The sequence below is a fragment of the Salmo salar genome, chromosome 12, assembly GCF_965601325.2.
Source record: "Salmo salar chromosome 12, fSalSal1, whole genome shotgun sequence".
NCBI lineage: Eukaryota > Metazoa > Chordata > Actinopteri > Salmoniformes > Salmonidae > Salmo > Salmo salar.
Window position 1 is genome coordinate 100,527,328 of NC_138302.1, and position 20,414 is coordinate 100,547,741.

At 43.2% G+C, this 20,414-nt stretch overlaps 1 protein-coding gene across 4 annotated transcripts in view; it reads left to right on the forward strand.

Annotated features, from left to right (window-relative positions):
• The first annotated feature begins 566 nt into the window (after positions 1 to 566).
• The window catches only part of LOC106565061 (dystroglycan 1), a 100,818-nt gene continuing 80,970 nt past the window's right edge, over positions 567 to 20,414 (forward strand). The window contains exon 1 of one of the 4 annotated variants that reach the window (XM_014131685.3): positions 567 to 1,168. The gene's annotated coding sequence lies outside the window, so the exon portion shown is untranslated. Of the gene's footprint in view, positions 1,169 to 1,273; positions 1,461 to 20,414 lie in introns of those variants that run through there. The other 3 variants (XM_014131687.3, XM_082959519.1, XM_014131686.3) reach the window with 3 other exon arrangements.

The following is a 20,414-nucleotide window of genomic DNA, read 5'->3' on the forward strand; positions in this document are numbered from 1 at the left end:
ATTTCCATAAACTTAAGTGTTTCCTTTCAAATGGTACCAAGAAAATGCATATCCTTGCTTCAGGGCCTGAACTACAGGCAGTTAGATTTGGGTACGTCATTTTAGGAGAAAATTGGAAAAAAAGGGGCTGATCCTTAAGATGTTTTTAAAGAATTTGTTACATAGTCATTTAGCAGATAATTTGGGTTCTTAATAGTGCCAACTGTTGTCAAAAGGGGTTTGGTAAATACATTTGATTGATTCAATGGTTGACTGATCGATTGGATTATTTATTATTAATAATCAAATGTAAATTGAATGGAATCTTTTGTTTCCATTCTATTCTATTGTATTCTATTATATTCTATTCTATTCAATCCTATTCTAGGCTAATCATGTTCATGTGTGTGTGTCACTGTGGTAACGGTCTGAAATACTATGCATATTTCTGAATGATTATTTTCCACTAGGCTGCTGCTTAATGTCAGACTAGTTTTGAGAACGGTGGAAATAAGGTGGAGAGCCAATTTGGGGCGGAGTGATTCCAGGCGCTCCCTCCCTCCCTCTCTCCCACTCAGGCCAGTGGAGTGGAGGAGAATTCATTCCTAAAGGGCTGGCTCCTCGGACACAGCTCAAAGACGTAGGAGACATTTGTGTGCGTCTCGGGGAAAGAGAGAGAGAGAGAGAGAGAGAGAGAAAGAGAAAGAGAAAGAGAGGGAGAGAGCTTGCTAAATGAGTGTAGACCTCTCTAGCTGATCCGGGAGGTTGTTCTGCCACTTAGCCCGTCATGTGATTGCCCTGGGTATGTTATCCTTCGGTTTTTCCTTTCTTTTTTTTGTTTTGTTGTTGGTTAACTTGATTTTCAGAAGCAGCCAACCTACAACCGCAGAGAAGCCCAAGTAGGCTAAGACTTGTAAATCATTTTATTTTATTAGGGTAGGCTAGGACTTGTAAATCATTTTGTTTTATTAGGGTAGGCTAGGGCTTCTGCGTCCCAAAAGGGTGGTGGACCCGAACACAAGCTTCCTGTGGAGACTCACTACCATCTAGCAAAGACAACAGACTATACTTGTTGGAGACGTCCAGAGAAGGAGAGCCTATCCCTTTACCGCTGGTTCTTCTTTTTTCAGTCCTTCTACAAAAGAAGAGGGATTTCAAGGAATATAATATATGCACCGATTTAAAAAAGGTCAGTTCCTGATATAAGGGTTTCATATTTCAAACAAAACAAAACCAATCTGTGCTCCTGTCTTGTATGTGGGGTGATGTTTCTTGGATCTACTGATCTAGTCTGCCGGCTGTGTCAGGGAAAGTGTTTGGAGAATAAGGCATAACGCTGAAGGAGAAGGGACAGCGATATTTCTTAGTCTCCCTTCTGTGGATACAAATATGAGAGGACGGGCAAGTCAACATACGATTTTGACTTTTTGAGATACACATTTTAGCTAAGCAAACTATGTGAATTCTGTGAATGCCATCGGGTAAGTGTATATATATATATATATATATATACGGATATCTAATTCGTGCATGTCTTTTAGCTAGAGAACGGTAAAACTTGGCCAAGCCATAGCCAGATATGTGTCTGTAGCTATCTGGTGTTGTGTGAGCTGGGTCGTCCACGGTAGCTGGCTGTTTAACGCCTCCTGTTCTGCCTGTTTCTTCTGTTTCGGACCTCACCGTTTCGCCCACGGTTTCGCTCACGGTTTCGCCCTTCGCAGCTGCTGCTGTTAGTCACGTCGCTGCTGGCCGGTTCATGGCTTTCCAAACCGGGCTAAAAACAGGTGCATATGTGCAAGGACATATGTGGTGACTCTGTTGGAGATTGTTGGAGATGGTATGCGTTAACGTGTACTGTTGGTTTACTATTTATTTAAGCCGATTATCGTCGGTTTCTATGGTGTTACTACAGTTATATTGCTATCCCGCTTAATTACTAGGACTGTACAGTGAGATTTGCAAGGTGAAGTTATGTCTAGCGATATAACTTTTTGTTATTTCAGCATTTATTTATTGCGTTTCTACTTTTCATGGCCTGCCTTGGAAATGTTGTTTACACATAGCCTACTACTATACAGCTAATAGTTTATTACATCTCATTACAGTAACCATTCATTATATCATGCTACGTTAGATTAGCTGAGTACACTCATGAATACTTTTTCCCCCATTTTCTTAACCTGGTTCCTATGAATAAATCCTACTAGTTGATTTTATTCTAGCCAGTGTTATTGCACTATAGCCACCGATTTGCTGAAAACATTTTACAAGGTGGCTAGATCCAGGTCCACATTATGGCAGGCTAGTGAAGCCAGTAGCTATTTATTTCATGTAGGTTACAGCTATTTGTTTTCGGTGCATTTGCACACATGTGCTTTTTTTCTTGCGTTGTAAGAGAACAGTTGGGGGGGTCCAATTTGGTTAGGTTGAATACAAAAACTAAAAATGAGTCAGGATGCGTTAGATTCTGTGCATCACCGACCGCACTGTAACATTTTACTGCAATCTTCAATGTAACGCAGTTATCTCTTACCACTACTGTTTAATTCACATCAAAACCCCACACGGTTTGGTTCAATAATAAAAGTGTGTTTTAATATTTGACTCACGTCCCTCTTCTCCATGGAGACGTTTGAAACCTTCCAGCTGGGGGGGAATCTCTAATCTCTGTATGGCTTTCTCTCCATGTGAAGACAGACAACCATATGTCAGGGAAACATTTAGGAACAGGACGACCACACTTTCATTCTTTAGAAACACATTTTGGTTTCAATATGTTTGTGTGGTCCTTTAAAAAAAAAAAATGTTTTCTTGATAACATCACACTTGTTTTCTTGTTAATCTTTCGAGGTATTTGTGTGTGAGTCTGTGGTATTTTTTACGTGACCTATCCGAGTGTTTTCCCCTGAGGTGCACTATAAACACTTAGGAATATAAATCCATTTGTGTTTTTTTTCTTCATGTGTTAACACCCAATAGACCATTGTATGTTTGTTTATTGTTCTGATTCACTGGGAGGTGTTATTCATAGCCCATTTAGTCATAGATACTTGAAACCTTGGCGGTTTGCCTGTTAGGAGTGGCACTGCATTCTGAAGCTTAAGCTGTTTCTAATGAAGCATTATAAACTGGGTGGTTCAAGCTCTGAATGCTGATTTGACCGACAGCTGTGGTATATCAGACCGTATACCATGGGTATGACAAAACATTTTACTTTTTACTTCTCTAATTACTTTAGTAACCAGTTTATAATAGCAATAAGACACCACAGGGGTTTAAAATAAGGCCCGAGAGAGTGTGGTGTATGGCCAAGGGGCTGTCCTTACCCACAATGCAATGTGGAGTGCCTGGATACAGCCCTTAGCCGTGGTATATTGGCCATATACCACAAACCCCCAAAGGTGCCTTATTGCTATTATAAACTGGTTACCAACGTTATTAGAGCAGTAAAAAAATCAATAAAAATAAAAGTGTTTTGTCATACCAATGGTATACGGTCTGATATACCATGTCTACGGCTGTCAGCCAATCAGCATTCAAGGCTTGGGCTTGGAAAAACCCAGTTTTATAATAATGGACAACAGCAGTGACATATTGAGCCGCTTTTGGCCGAATTCCCCAACAGTCGGATGTTCCCGGGTTTCCAGGGGAAATGGAGAGAGCATGTGACTTCACTTCCTCTTTCGGACGTTAATTAACAACGTGACGCCATAGATGATCCGTTATATTAACCAGATGCTGTAGCGGCCGATTATAACAATTCAAGTAAATATCTTCAAAAAAACGGAAGGCAACTGGGAAGAGGTAAGATCAGGTGGGACCATTCTAGCCAATGAGAGGGCAGATACGTGTGTGTGTGTGTGAACAATGGGTACAACGGCTTCCATTAGTTACTCCAGTCACAAAGTCAAAATTGGTTATGTATTGTAAAAATTAATGAAAACAAAACATTTTACTTCTTGTTCTTAATGGTTAGGGTTAGGCATAAGGTTAGCAGTGTGGTTAAGGTTAGAGTTAGGTTTAAAATTACCATTTTTAAGAAGATAAATAGTAGAAATAGGCGGGGTTTCTGAGTTTGTGACTGTGGTAACAAGTGACAACCAGGCACAACTCTGATATAAAGTGTTATTATTTTCTCCAAGTTTCCAGGATGTAACATGTCCTACTTATACACCGTAACATCCTAATCATTACCAATATTCTATTAGCTCAAATAAGTCACACGTAGCAAATAAGCCATACCTTTTTTTTTTTTTTTTTTTGGTTAACCAAATTCGACACTCTCATTGACCTCCATACAAAAAACTCCTTATTTGGTGAGTGAAAAAAAAAAAATGGCGACACTTCCATCTTAACTCCTCCTCCACATTTACTGGATTGGTTAAACAATGCAGAAGAGAAACTCCCCCCCCACAGTTTTATTTCTTCTTCTCCTTATCGTCAAGACCAGTATGTAGGTGATATATTTTCAGGTGTTTCTTTTATATTTGCTACGCTAGGTTACATATTGAGAGACAAGAGGTTTATACAATTATGTCCTCTTGTCCTATTTTCAAATGGGTTGTTTTAAAAATAATAATGTTTTGTGGCTCTCCACTTTCGGTGTTTTTGTTTTTTTTACATCTTGAAACAAGATAATATATTTAGTTTGATTTGGTTTGGTCATTCATTTCTATGCCTTTGCTATTTGATGAGACAACATTGATGTAGTACCTCAGAGAGCTGCTCTGTAATTAAATAATCAATGGAAAGTGCTTTTAGTAGTGACTTGGAATGCATTCTGAACACTGAAAACAATGCACAAGTCCACAAACGGCACCCTCTTCCCTTTACAACACATAGGGGGCTCTGGTCAAATGTAGTGCTTTATGTAGTAGGGAATAGACTGCCGTTCGGACCACAATAAATGTCTCACTTGCACACAGATTAGTAGTATCTCCTCTCCATGACCCTAATGCATCATGTAGTAGTATAGTAGTATCTCCTCTCCATGACCCTAATACATCATGTATTAATATAGTAGTATCTCCACTCCATGACCCTAATACATCATGTAGTAATATAGTAGTACTACCTCTCCATGACCCTAATACATCATGTAGTAGTATCTCCTCTCCATGACCCTAATACATCATGTATTAATATAGTAGTATCTCCACTCCATGACCCTAATACATCATGTAGTAATATAGTAGTACTACCTCTCCATGACCCTAATACATCATGTAGTAATATAGTAGTACTACCTCTCCATGGCCCTAATACATCATGTAGTAATATAGTAGTACTACCTCTCCATGGCCCTAATACATCATGTAGTAATATACTAGTACTACCTCTCCATGGCCCTAATACATCATGTAGTAATATAGTAGTACCATCTCTCCATGACCCTAATACATCATGTAGTAATATAGTAGTACTACCTCTCCATGACCCTAATACATCATGTAGTAATATAGTAGTACCATCTCTCCATGACCCTAATACATCATGTAGTAATATAGTAGTACTACCTCTCCATGACCCTAATACATCATGTAGTAATATAGTAGTACTACCTCTCCATGACCCTAATACATCATGTAGTAATATAGTAGTACTACCTCTCCATGACCCTAATACATCATGTAGTAATATAGTAGTACTACCTCTCCATGACCCTAATACATCATGTAGTAATATAGTAGTACTACCTCTCCATGACCCTAATACATCATGTAGTAATATAGTAGTACTACCTCTCCATGACCCTAATACATCATGTAGTAATATAGTAGTACTACCTCTCCATGACCCTAATACATCATGTAGTAATATAGTAGTACTACCTCTCCATGACCCTAATACATCATGTAGTAATATAGTAGTACTACCTCTCCATGACCCTAATACATCATGTAGTAATATAGTAGTACTACCTCTCCATGACCCTAATACATCATGTAGTAATATAGTAGTACTACCTCTCCATGACCCTAATACATCATGTAGTAATATAGTAGTACTACCTCTCCATGACCCTAATACATCATGTAGTAATATAGTAGTACTACCTCTCCATGACCCTAATACATCATGTAGTAATATAGTAGTACTACCTCTCCATGACCCTAATACATCATGTAGTAATATAGTAGTACTACCTCTCCATGACCCTAATACATCATGTAGTAATATAGTAGTACTACCTCTCCATGACCCTAATACATCATGTAGTAATATAGTAGTACTACCTCTCCATGACCCTAATACATCATGTAGTAATATAGTAGTACTACCTCTCCATGGCCCTAATACATCATGTAGTAATATACTAGTACTACCTCTCCATGACCCTAATACATCATGTAGTAATATAGTAGTACTACCTCTCCATGGCCCTAATACATCATGTAGTAATATACTAGTACTACCTCTCCATGGCCCTAATACATCATGTAGTAATATAGTAGTACTACCTCTCCATGGCCCTAATACATCATGTAGTAATATAGTAGTACCATCTCTCCATGACCCTAATACATCATGTAGTAATATAGTAGTACTACCTCTCCATGACCCTAATACATCATGTAGTAATATAGTAGTACTACCTCTCCATGACCCTAATACATCATGTAGTAATATAGTAGTACCATCTCTCTATGACCCTAATACATCATGTAGTAATATAGTAGTACCATCTCTCTATGACCCTAATACATCATGTAGTAATATAGTAGTACTACCTCTCCATGACCCTAATACATCATGTAGTAATATAGTAGTACTACCTCTCCATGACCCTAATACATAATGTAGTAATCATCACCTCCTTTTATTTCTCTGTGAGCGGTAGCAGCTGTCGTCTTGTTTTATCTCCCTGTGAGCGGTAGCAGCTGTCGTCTTGTTTTATCTCCCTGTGAGCGGTAGCAGCTGTCGTCTTGTTTTATCTCCCTGTGAGCGGTAGCAGCTGTCATCTTGTTTTATCTCCCTGTGAGCGGTAGCAGCTGTCGTCTTGTTTTATCTCCCTGTGAGCGGTAGCAGCTGTCGTCTTGTTTTATCTCCCTGTGAGCGGTAGCAGCTGTCGTCTTGTTTTATCTCCCTGTGAGCGGTAGCAGCTGTCTTCTGAGGCAGCACCACTTTCTCCATGCGTCCCAAATGCCACCCTATTCCCAATATAGTGCACTACTTTTGAACAGGGCCCCCGTCTAAAGTAGTGCACCATATACGATATAGGGTGCTATTTGGATCACTGCCTCTGTCTGCTGAAGTACACACAGGGCTGTGTAATAGTCCACACTTCAGCTGCAGCAGTCGTCTGGATCCTAACCTACACGTTCCTGCTCTGTTGCCTGTAAATAACCTGCGGTGGGTTGTCTTAAAGGGTATGGGAAAAGGTTTAGGAGCGAGTCATGCATGCCCCTTTAATGATCAGTCTGCAGTGTTGCAGTGAAGCAACAAAGTTACTGGATACAGAAGGAAAAGAAGGGAGATTCAGACTTTTCAGTAGGAAAGTGAAGCAATAGCATCAAATGTAGTTCCACATGTAGTAATGTGTAAATACTGGCATCCCTCTTCTCCTAGTCTTTTCAGAACAGAAAGTTGTACAACTTTCGTAAAAGGTTGAAAGGTACCGTAGCTGTGTTCTTCCAACTAAAAGGGTTCCTTGAGGGTTATTTTGTTGGGTAAAAAAAAAAGGTTTTCTGACCCACAGGCACAAGCAAACGAACACTTTATATAATAACATAATAGTGGGTTCTTATATTTGTCAGATTCCGCAAATGTACAAGTGTGTAGTCTTCCCTGTGGCTCAGTTGGTAGAGCTTGGTGTTTGCACCGCCAGCATGGTGTGAACAACGGCAGGGTTGTGGGTTCGATTCCCACGGGGGGCCAGTACAAAAAAAAAAAAAAAAATGCATGAAATGGTGTGAAATGTATGTATTCACTACTGTAAGTCGCTCTGGGTAAGAGCGTCTGCTAAATTACTAAAATGTATTCATATGTTTGTGTGAATTAGAAATGTTTTGTTTGTTTGTTGCATGTACAACCTCTCCCTGAGACGCCCTCGGAGAGTGGGGAGACTGCCAGGGTCTGCCATTGTCAATGGCAACCCTTGAGCAATTAGGGTTAGGCCTAAGTGCCTTTTCTCGAGTGCATATCGACAGATTCTCGGTTACTGGTCTAACGCTCTAACCGCTAGGCTACCTGCCACCTTGATGGTTCTAGGTAAAACAGGTTGTATTGATTTTAAAAGGAGGATTTAAACTAGACTTCTATAGGGAAAAGGCCAGTTCTGTACAGACTGTTAGGATAGGACTAGTTCTGTAGGTTAGGATGGGACTGGTTCTGTACAGACTGTTAGGATGGGACTAGTTCTGTACAGACTGTTAGGATGAGACTGGTTCTGTAGGTTATGATGGGACTAGTTCTGTACAGACTGTTAGGATGGGACTGGTTCTGTAGGTTAGGATGGGACTAGTTCTGTACAGACTGTTAGGATGGGACTAGTTCTGTAGGTTAGGATGGGACTGGTTCTGTACAGACTGTTAGGATGGGACTAGTTCTGTACAGACTGTTAGGATGAGACTGGTTCTGTAGGTTATGATGGGACTAGTTCTGTACAGACAGTTAGGATGGGACTAGTTCTGTAGGTTAGGATGGGACTGGTTCTGTACAGACTGTTAGGATGGGACTGGTTCTGTAGGATAGGATGGGACTGGTTCTGTAGGTTAGGATGGGACTGGTTCTGTACAGACTGTTAGGATGGGACTGGTTCTGTACAGACGGTTAGGATGGGACTAGTTCTGTAGGTTAGGATGGGACTGGTTCTGTACAGACTGTTAGGATGGGACTGGTTCTGTACAGACTGTTAGGATGGGACTGGTTCTGTACAGACGGTTAGGATGGGACTGGTTCTGTACAGACTGTTAGGATGGGACTGGTTCTGTAGGTTAGGATGGGACTGGTTCTGTACAGACTGTTAGGATGGGACTGGTTCTGTAGGTTAGGATGGGACTGGTTCTGTACAGACTGTTAGGATGGGACTAGTTCTGTAGGTTAGGATGGGACTGGTTCTGTAGGTTAGGATGGGACTGGTTCTGTACAGACTGTTAGGATGGGACTAGTTCTGTAGGTTAGGATGGGACTGGTTCTGTACAGACTGTTAGGATGGGACTGGTTCTGTACAGACTGTTAGGATGGGACTGGTTCTGTACAGACTGTTAGGATGGGACTGGTTCTGTAGGTTAGGATGGGACTGGTTCTGTAGGTTAGGATGGGACTAGTTCTGTACAGACTGTTAGGATGGGACTGGTTCTGTAGGTTAGGATGGGACTGGTTCTGTACAGACGGTTAGGATGGGACTGGTTCTGTAGGTTAGGATGGGACAGGTTCTGTAGGTTAGGATGGGACTGGTTCTGTACAGACAGTTAGGATGGCTCTGGTTCTGTACAGACTGTTAGGATGGGACTGGTTCTGTAGGTTAGGATAGGACTGGTTCTGTAGGTTAGGATGGGACTGGTTCTGTACAGACGGTTAGGATGGGACTAGTTCTGTAGGTTAGGATGGGACTGGTTCTGTACAGACGGTTAGGATGGGACTGGTTCTGTAGGTTAGGATGGGACTAGTTCTGTACAGACTGTTAGGATGGGACTGGTTCTGTACAGACTGTTAGGATGGGACTGGTTCTGTAGGTTAGGATGGGACTGGTTCTGTAGGTTAGGATGGGACTGGTTCTGTACAGACTGTTAGGATGGGACTAGTTCTGTAGGTTAGGATGGGACTGGTTCTGTACAGACGGTTAGGATGGGACTGGTTCTGTACAGACTGTTAGGATGGGACTAGTTCTGTAGGTTAGGATGGGACTGGTTCTGTAGGTTAGGATGGGACTGGTTCTGTAGGTTAGGATGGGACTAGTTCTTTACAGACTGTTAGGATGGGACTGGTTCTGTACAGACTGTTAGGATGGGACTGGTTCTGTACAGACTGTTAGGATGGGACTAGTTCTGTAGGTTAGGATGGGACTGGTTCTGTACAGACGGTTAGGATGGGACTGGTTCTGTACAGACTGTTAGGATGGGACTAGTTCTGTAGGTTAGGATGGGACTGGTTCTGTAGGTTAGGATGGGACTGGTTCTGTAGGTTAGGATGGGACTGGTTCTGTAGGTTAGGATGGGACTAGTTCTGTACAGACTGTTAGGATGGGACTGGTTCTGTAGGTTAGGATGGGACTGGTTCTGTACAGACTGTTAGGATGGGACTGGTTCTGTACAGACTGTTAGGATGGGACTAGTTCTGTACAGACTGTTAGGATGGGACTAGTTCTTTACAGACTGTTAGGATGGGACTGGTTCTGTACAGACTGTTAGGATGGGACTAGTTCTGTAGGTTAGGATGGGACTGGTTCTGTACAGACTGTTAGGATGGGACTGGTTCTGTACAGACTGTTAGGATGGGACTGGTTCTGTACAGACTGTTAGGATGGGACTAGTTCTGTAGGTTAGGATGGGACAGGTTCTGTACAGACTGTTAGGATGGGACTGGCTCTGTAGGTTAGGATGGGACTGGTTCTGTACAGACTGTTAGGATGGGACTAGTTCTGTAGGTTTGGATGGGACTGGTTCTGTACAGACGGTTAGGATGGGACTGGTTCTGTACAGACTGTTAGGATGGGACTGGTTCTGTACAGACTGTTAGGATGGGACTAGTTCTGTAGGTTAGGATGGGACTGGTTCTGTAGGTTAGGATAGGACTGGTTCTGTAGGTTAGGATGGGACTAGTTCTGTAGGTTAGGATGGGACTGGTTCTGTACAGACTGTTAGGATGGGACTGGTTCTGTAGGTTAGGATGGGACTGGTTCTGTAGGTTAGGATGGGACTGGTTCTGTACAGACTGTTAGGATGGGACTGGTTCTGTACAGACTGTTAGGATGGGACTGGTTCTGTAGGTTAGGATGGGACTGGTTCTGTACAGACGGTTAGGATGGGACTGGTTCTGTAGGTTAGGATGGGACTGGTTCTGTAGGTTAGGATGGGACAGGTTCTGTAGGTTAGGATGGGACTGGTTCTGTACAGACAGTTAGGATGGCTCTGGTTCTGTACAGACTGTTAGGATGGGACTAGTTCTGTAGGTTAGGATGGGACTGGTTCTGTACAGACTGTTAGGATGGGACTGGTTCTGTACAGACTGTTAGGATGAGACTGGTTCTGTAGGTTAGGATGGGACTAGTTCTGTACAGACGGTTAGGATGGGACTAGTTCTGTAGGTTAGGATGGGACTGGTTCTGTACAGACTGTTAGGATGGGACTAGTTCTCTAGGTTAGGCTGGGACTGGTTCTGTACAGACTGTTAGGATGGGACTGGTTCTGTAGGTTAGGATGGGACTAGTTCTGTACAGACTGTTAGGATGGGACTAGTTCTGTAGGTTAGGCTGGGACTGGTTCTGTACAGACTGTTAGGATGGGACTGGTTCTGTACAGACGGTTAGGATGGGACTGGTTCTGTACAGACGGTTAGGATGGGACCTGTTTCTGTAGGTTAGGATGGGACAGGTTCTGTAGGTTAGGATGGGACTGGTTCTGTAGGTTAGGATGGGACTAGTTCTGTACAGACTGTTAGGATGGGACTGGTTCTGTACAGACGGTTAGGATGGGACTGGTTCTGTACAGACTGTTAGGATGGGACTGGTTCTGTAGGTTAGGATGGGACTGGTTCTGTACAGACGGTTAGGATGGCTCTGGTTCTGTACAGACGGTTAGGATGGGACTGGTTCTGTAGGTTAGGATGGGACTAGTTCTGTACAGACGGTTAGGATGGGACTAGTTCTGTACAGACGGTTAGGATGGGACTGGTTCTGTAGGTTAGGATGGGACTGGTTCTGTACAGACTGTTAGGATGGGACTAGTTCTGTACAGACGGTTAGGATGGGACTAGTTCTGTAGGTTAGGATGGGACTGGTTCTGTACAGACTGTTAGGATGGGACTGGTTCTGTACAGACTGTTAGGATGGGACTGGTTCTGTACAGACGGTTAGGATGGGACTGGTTCTGTAGGTTATGATGGGACTAGTTCTGTACAGACTGTTAGGATGGGACTGGTTCTGTACAGACTGTTAGGATGGGACTGGTTCTGTAGGTTAGGATAGGACTGGTTCTGTAGGTTAGGATGGGACTAGTTCTGTACAGACTGTTAGGATGGGACTAGTTCTGTACAGACTGTTAGGATGGGACTAGTTCTGTACAGACGGTTAGGATGGGACTGGTTCTGTACAGACGGTTAGGATGGGACTGGTTCTGTACAGACGGTTAGGATAGGACTGGTTCTGTAGGTTAGGATGGGACTAGTTCTGTACAGACGGTTAGGATGGGACTGGTTCTGTACAGACGGTTAGGATGGGACTGGTTCTGTAGGTTAGGATGGGACTGGTTCTGTAGGTTAGGATGGGACTAGTTCTGTAGGTTAGGATGGGACTGGTTCTGTAGGTTAGGATGGGTCTAGTTCTGTACAGACTGTTAGGATGGGACTGGTTCTGTAGGTTAGGATGGGACTGGTTCTGTACAGACTGTTAGGATGGGACTGGTTCTGTACAGACTGTTAGGATGGGACTGGTTCTGTACAGACTGTTAGGATGGGACTAGTTCTGTAGGTTAGGATGGGACTAGTTCTGTACAGACGGTTAGGATGGGACTGGTTCTGTACAGACGGTTAGGATGGGACTAGTTCTGTAGGTTAGGATGGGACAGGTTCTGTACAGACTGTTAGGTTGGGACTGGTTCTGTACAGACGGTTAGGATGGGACTGGTTCTGTATAGACTGTTAGGCTACTCTTTAGAAGATCTCTAAGGAAGCTGAATCAGCACATTGAAGTCTCTTGAGATCATCAGCTCCAATTGCAGGGTTGGGACGATACCAATATTGCGATTCTCGTTAGTATCGTAGCAAGGAAACAAAACACGAAGCGAACGTGACTTATTTAGGAAAACAGTAGGGCTGGGAATTTGCCAGGGACGTCACGATTCTATATGTATTGTGATTGTCACGATTCTATATGTATTGTGATTGTCACGATTCTATATGTATTGTGATTGTCACGATTCTATATGTATTGTGATTGTCACGATTCTATATGTATTGTGATTGTCACGATTCTATATGTATTGTGATTGTCACAATTCTATATGTATTGCGATTCGATACTGTGATTTCATTGCGATTCGGTGTTCCAAACATGCATGTATTGCTCACCATATGTCTGCTGCAGAGGGACAAGAGAGAGTCATGAGAAGATGATCAATCATGGCAATAAAATGGCTGTAAACAAATTGTCTCCCTATTTTAAAAAGAAGCTGGAGAACAAGCTATGAAGGAAAAAATGCTGGAGTTTTGGTACAGCCAACTATCACAAAAATAATATTGAGATATTGTCAAAACGATACAATATATTGTCAAAAATGATATCCTGAGATATAACTATATACGTCCCCCGTCCCCCCGTCCTCGTTCGCCCCCCGTCCGTCCCCGTCCCCGTCCCCGTCCCAGTCCCCCCGTCCTCGCCCCCCCGTCCCCTTCGTCCCCGTCCCCTTCGTCCCCGTCCCAGTCCCCCGTCCTCGCCTCCCCGTCCCCTTCGTCCCCGTCCCCGTCCCAGTCCCCCGTCCTCGCCTCCCCCGTCCCCTTCGTCCCCTTCGTCCCCTTCGTCCCCTTCGTCCCCTGTCCCAGTCCCCCGTCCCCGTCCCCCCCCGTCAAAGAAAAACAGCTCTAATGTTGGAAGCAGACATCATTCTATTGTCAGCCAGAGTCAAATGCATGTCTTTTCCATGCTACAGCACACAATATTTTACATCATACAGCTGGTTTTTAAAGGAACGAATAGTTTCATCTGCTTCATGTTTTTCATTTTAGCCATGGGGGGACAGAAATAGCGTGATACTTCTATTGTCCTATCCCTACTGGTTTGTTTCTCAAGGCTTAATGTAAACATGTTGTTTACTTTGTACTGTAGGCTAAACACTTTATGGGCAAGGCATTTTATAGATTATTTTTTCTTTTTTCTCTCTGCTAATCAATATTTCTTAAACATATATTTTTTTTAAATACCTTTTAACTTAGGTTATTCAATACCTTTTTCAAAATGATTCATGGACAGTGTACTTTTTTTTTGTATAGACAGACTAAGTACAAAGGCGGGAGCGATTATTGGCTGAAACGGCAATAGTTTGCATTTCCTCTGGTATTCCAAAACAGTGTGTTCATTGTAGCCGTAAAAGTAGGCTGAGGCCTACTCAACCATAGTTGAGACATCAATCTGACAGAAGGCTTTCTTTGTCTCCCACTTAACAAAAATGTGGATGAAGCATTTTCAGACATCTACAACTGTTCTGTTTTTTTTATGATTCATCCTGCATCTTTTATAGAATAACAAAAGCTACAAAACTCTGAAAGGTCTATTGAAGCGTGCAGCCAACACTCAATCCAACATTTTTTGACGTAAACAATTAGCCTAGCAATTAGGCTAAACTTCCATACTGTATCTGTAAGAAGTGGCAAGTTGTTAAAGCAGAAATATATATGCTGGATCTGTGTTATTCTCGTCTATTGTCGTTGTGTCTGTGTGTAACGTCCTGATTGTGTTTTTAGGAGTCATTATAACCATCTTATCCTATATTATCTGATCTCATAATTCTCTCTATAGATAATCCGCCATAACTAATATTCTTAACTGAGAGCAGCTTTTAGCATTGAGCCTCTGTCAACAGTGACAAGCTCACCAGGAGTCATGTAGCGAGATGCTTAATTCCACAGCACTGCGCAGTCAATGCATAGAGGTGTTCTTTGATGTCTCTGAATGGTCCTGTTTGTTGAAGTGGAGGAGTGTGTGTGTGTGGTGAACTAGATGTCAGGAGAAGGGAGGGGGGGTATCAGGAGAGGGGGGTATCAGGAGGAGGGGGAGGGGTATCAGGAGAGGGGGGTATCAGGAGAGGGGGGTATCAGGAGGAGTGGAAGGGGGGTCAGGAGGAGGGGGAGGGGTATCAGGAGAGGGGGGTATCAGGAGAGGGGGGTATCAGGAGAGGGGGGTATCAGGAGGAGGGGGAGGGGTATCAGCAGAGGGGGGTATCAGGAGAGGGGGGTATCAGGAGGAGGGGGAGGGGTATCAGGAGAGGGGGGTATCAGGAGAGGGGGGTATCAGGAGGAGGGGGAGGGGTATCAGCAGAGGGGGGTATCAGGAGAGGGGGGTATCAGGAGGAGGGGAAGGGGGGTCAGGAGGAGGGGGAGGGGTATCAGCAGAGGGGGGTATCAGGAGAGGGGGGTATCAGGAGGAGGGGAAGGGGGGTCAGGAGGAGGGGGAGGGGTATCAGGAGAGGGGGGTATCAGGAGGGTAGTTGTGTGATTCTGAGCCTGATCTTGAAACCCTGTGGTTAAAAACATTGTTTAGGCCTGTATATTGTTATTACTAGTCAAAATCAAATCAAATCAAATTTATTTTTATATAGCCCTTCGTACATCAGCTGATATTCTCAAAGTGCTGTACAGAAACCCAGCCTAAAACCCCAAACAGCAAGCAAAGCATGTGAAAGAAGCACGGTGGCTAGGAAAAACTCCCTAGGAAAAACTCCCTAGAAAGGCCAAAAACCTAGGAAGAAACCTAGAGAGGAACCAGGCTATGAGGGGTGGCCAGTCCTCTTCTGGCTGTGCAGGGTGGATATTAAAACAGAACATGGTCAAAATGTTAAAATGTTAAAATGTTCATAAATGACCAGCATGGTCAAATAATAATAATCATAGTAGTTGTCGAGGGTGCAACAAGCACGTCCGGTGAACAGGTCAGGGTTCCATAGCCGCAGGCAGAACAGTTGAAACTGGAGCAGCAGCACGGCCAGGTGGACTGGGGACAGCAAGGAGTCATCATACCAGGTAGTCCTGAGGCATGGTCCTAGGGCTCAGGTCCTCCGAGAGAAAGACAGAAAGAGAGAAAGAGAATTAGAGAGAGCATATTTAAATACACACAGGACACCGGATAAGACAAGAGAAATACTCCAGATGTAACAGACTGACCCTAGCCCCCCGACACATAAACTACTGCAGCATAAATACTGGAGGCTGAGTGAAGGTAGCCAAGTGAATGGCCCCTTTTTTTCCCCAACTGTAAAGTTAGGCCTACTTATAAATCAACCGATTTTTAACAACACACTGGCTTATCCAGTCATTATTTAGGCCTATCCATTGGCATTGAGGTGTTTTAACGTAGGCCACCTAGAACAGTTCTGAATGCACCAGCAAACCACATTGATAATGAACTAAAATACCTTTTTTTTAATATCTGGTAGCCTTTAGCATAGAGGAAAGACTTGTTATAATATAGGCCTGTACCAGGTCAGATGTTTCCAGGGCGATGGAGTTCATTTCCTAGTGTGTTCAACATGAAAGGGTGTCTGCCATGTAGGATGATGTATCCCAAATGGCACCTTATTCCCTATATAGTGCACTATTTTCCCTATAGACCCTGGTCAAAAGTAGTGCACTAAATACAGAATAGGTTGTCATTTGGAACGTAAACAAATGACTGGTTTGCCATTTTAAAATGGACTCTTTTTTTCTCCCTTCTTTTTCTCATATCGCAAGATATCCTTATCGCAAGATATCCTTAATCCTTATCGCAAGATATCCTTATCGCAAGATATCCTTAATCCTTATCGCAAGATATCCTTATCGCAAGATATCCTTAATCCTTATCGCAAGATATCCTTATCGCAAGATATCCTTAATCCTTATCGCAAGATATCCTTATCGCAAGATATCCTTAATCCTTATCGCAACATATCCTTATCGCAAGATATCCTTAATCCTTATCTCAAGATATCCTTATCGCAAGATATCCTTAATCCTTATCGCAAGATATCCTTATCGCAAGATATCCTTATCGCAAGATATCCTTAATCCTTATCGCAAGATATCCTTATCGCAAGATATCCTTATCGCAAGATATCCTTAATCCTTATCGCAAGATATCCTTATCGCAAGATATCCTTAATCCTTATCGCAAGATATCCTTATCGCAAGATATCCTTAATCCTTATCGCAACATATCCTTATCGCAAGATATCCTTAATCCTTATCTCAAGATATCCTTATCGCAAGATATCCTTAATCCTTATCGCAAGATATCCTTATCGCAAGATATCCTTAATCCTTATCGCAAGATATCCTTATCGCAAGATATCCTTAATCCTTATCGCAAGATATCCTTATCGCAAGATATCCTTAATCCTTATCGCAAGATATCCTTATCGCAAGCTTTCCTTAATCCTTATCGCAACATATCCTTATCGCAAGATATCCTTAATCCTTATCGCAAGATATCCTTAATCCTTATCGCAAGATATCCTTATCGCAAGATATCCTTATCGCAAGATATCCTTAATCCTTATCGCAAGATATCCTTATCGCAAGATATCCTTATCGCAAGATATCCTTAATCCATATCGCAAGATATCCTTATCGCAAGATGTCCTTATCACATTCAACATGTTGAAACGTCACTCAGCTGTGCGTAAAGTACATTTTTATTAGTTGACTCTCTTGCGGCTGCTTCCGCAAAAACACACCAAGCCCCGCCCCCTGTCACTCAAGCAGCTCAGCTCCTCCTCTTCTCTGTTAGTCACTATCAGTTTGCACGCTGTTCTGTTAGGTCATGCAGTCAACCCGATTTTGGTCCAAACAAGGAACAATGCTGCTTTCATCTTTTGCTTTTTAATAGGCGCGTTCCACACTGCGCCTTAGCCCAGGGCTTAAAGCGAGTGTTCACACTTGTACATTGTAAAGTGGGATAGCACCAACCTTAGCCCAGGGCTTAAAGCGAGTGTTCACACTTGTACATTGTAAAGTGGGATAGCACCAACCTTAGCCCAGGGCTTAAAGCGAGTGTTCACACTTGTACATTGTAAAGTGGGATAGCACCAACCTTAGCCCAGGGCTTAAAGCGAGTGTTCACACTTGTACATTGTAAAGTGGGATAGCACCAACCTTAGCCCAGGGTTCACCCCCCCAACAAAAAAACACGGTGCCAAAATAGCCGGTGTGAAATGGGGGTCGAAAACAACACCTAGAATGCGTCCAATCACCATATGCTGGTGATGGCTGTATGCTGGTGATGGCTGTATGCTGGTGATGGCTGTATGCTGGTGATGGCTGTATGCTGGTGATGGCTGTAATACGTTTTGTGCATTTATTTTGATAAGTCAATTTTATATTATCTAATCCTTCCATTTGAGGACAGAAACCAAAATATTTTAATTTGTGCAATAACATTGGTTGCCATGACTTACAAAAATGGTTGCTATGCAGGCTGGCTAATGTCTTCTCACTTAAAACTAAAGCTACAAACTCAACAGCTGGAAGGGCAGAAAACGCTCCGTTTCCCTCTGTATTCATAGCTTTTGTATTGACATTTTTAATTGGATATATCCATAATAATAATAATAATAATAATACTGTTGCATGATTTCAACCTGGATCACAAAAGTCGATGTCTCATTCGTTCACAGCATTCTCTGTACAGGGGCGAGATCAACATTTTTTTAAAGTGAAACATTGTTTCCGATGTCGGACAGGTAAGACAGCAAGGTTTATACAAACCATCACTGTTGGAAATCAATTGTTAGGCCAGAAGCAGAGGACTTCACGTCTTAATAAATACCTTATTGTTTAGAACATTGGTCACGTTGCAGAGAGAGAATGTTGGTTGCATGTTGTGTTTGTCCGTTATTCTATGGCTTTGGAATACAAGTGTGAATACTTAGCCCAGGGCTAAAGCTTAGCCCAGGGTTAACAAATGCTTGTGTGAACACAAGCTAAGATAGCCCGGTGACAGTCTAGCCTGGGGGATAAGATAGCACGGGGACAGTCTAGCCTGGGGGATAAGCTAGCACAGGGCTAAGCACAATGCGGTGTGAAAAGGCCTAGCGTAAATCATTGTATGTCTAGGATTCCAACAGTTCACCCAAGTGTTTTAATCTAAATTGCAAGTCAAATTGCAATATATATTTTTTTTAAATGGCCCATATCGTGTAACCCTGGATGGACAATGAAGTTATATTCTATTAATGGACCCTTGGTAGGTAGAGTAGTATAGGCCTTGTTTTGTGAACTAGATTTTTGAGAATGTATAAATTTAAAGGTTAAATTAGCTAACCAGCCATGCTTATTCTCTGTTTTTGATAGGGGTAAGCAATGACATCTTCCACCTGGCTAGTGGTATTGAAGACATGAGCCTCTGCTTGTGTCCCAAATGGCGCTGTAAAGTGAAAGTCCCGTTTTGGTACTTTGCCTAGACAATAGAGATGTGGCAGCAGAGGACATGGCTATGCTACTTCTCACAGTTAAACAGCTCTGTTTTCACACTGACCTGTGTCTTTACACTTAAATAGAGGACATGGCTATGCTACTTCTCACAGTTAAACAGCTCTGTTTTCACACTGACCTGTGTCTTTACACTTAAATAGAGGACATGGCTATTCTACTTCTCACAGTTAAACAGCTCTGTTTTCACACTGACCTGTGTCTTTACACTTAAATAGAGGACATTGTTCCTCGTTTTGAGAGCTTTACTTTACTCACTCATTCGTTGTCACCCCCCCCCCCCCCCCCCCCCCCCCCTCAACATACACAGTGGCTATGCACGCGTGAACAGACACGCACATACACACAATCACACACAGTCCTCTATTGGTTCAAACACACTCACACATTGACACAGCCTAAGTAAAGGCTTTCGTCCAGACACACCAGACAGAGAAAGACCCAGCATGCACCATTTTGTCTTCTGTTTAAAAAGAGCTAGTGATAATCCCGTCTTCAGGGGAAGTAGAAAGGAGAGTCTGTGGTGCGACGTTAACAAGCCGACACTCCATCTTAACAACTCCACATTTACTGGATCGGAGAAGGGAACCGGTCGAACGGCGCAGAAGGGAACCGGTCGAACGGCGCAGAAGGGAACCGGTGGAACGGCGCAGAAGGGAACCGGTGGAACGGCGCAGAAGGGAACCGGTGGAACGGCGCAGAAGGGAACCGGTGGAACGGCGCAGAAGGGAACCGGTGGAACGGCGCAGAGGGGAACCGGTGGAACGGCGCAGAGGGGAACCGGTGGAACGGCGCAGAGGGGAACCGGTGGAACGGCGCAGAAGGGAAACGGACCCTAACAGTTATTTATTTTTGTCTCCTCAGGACCAGAAAGAAAGAAACCTCAGATGTTTGTTTTTGTGGGTTTTTTGGGGCCTGTTCTGTCAGGTTAGTGAAGGTCAGACAGAATGGGCCATGTGTTTTACTGTGAAGGCCTCCTCACAGAACACAGACGACAACATGCATTCCTTCAATCAGAGCATCAGTAGTCACAATGCTGCCTGCGATGACTCACCGAACTGCACCACTCAGCGTTAGGTTAAGGCCTTTCTTGCTTACGT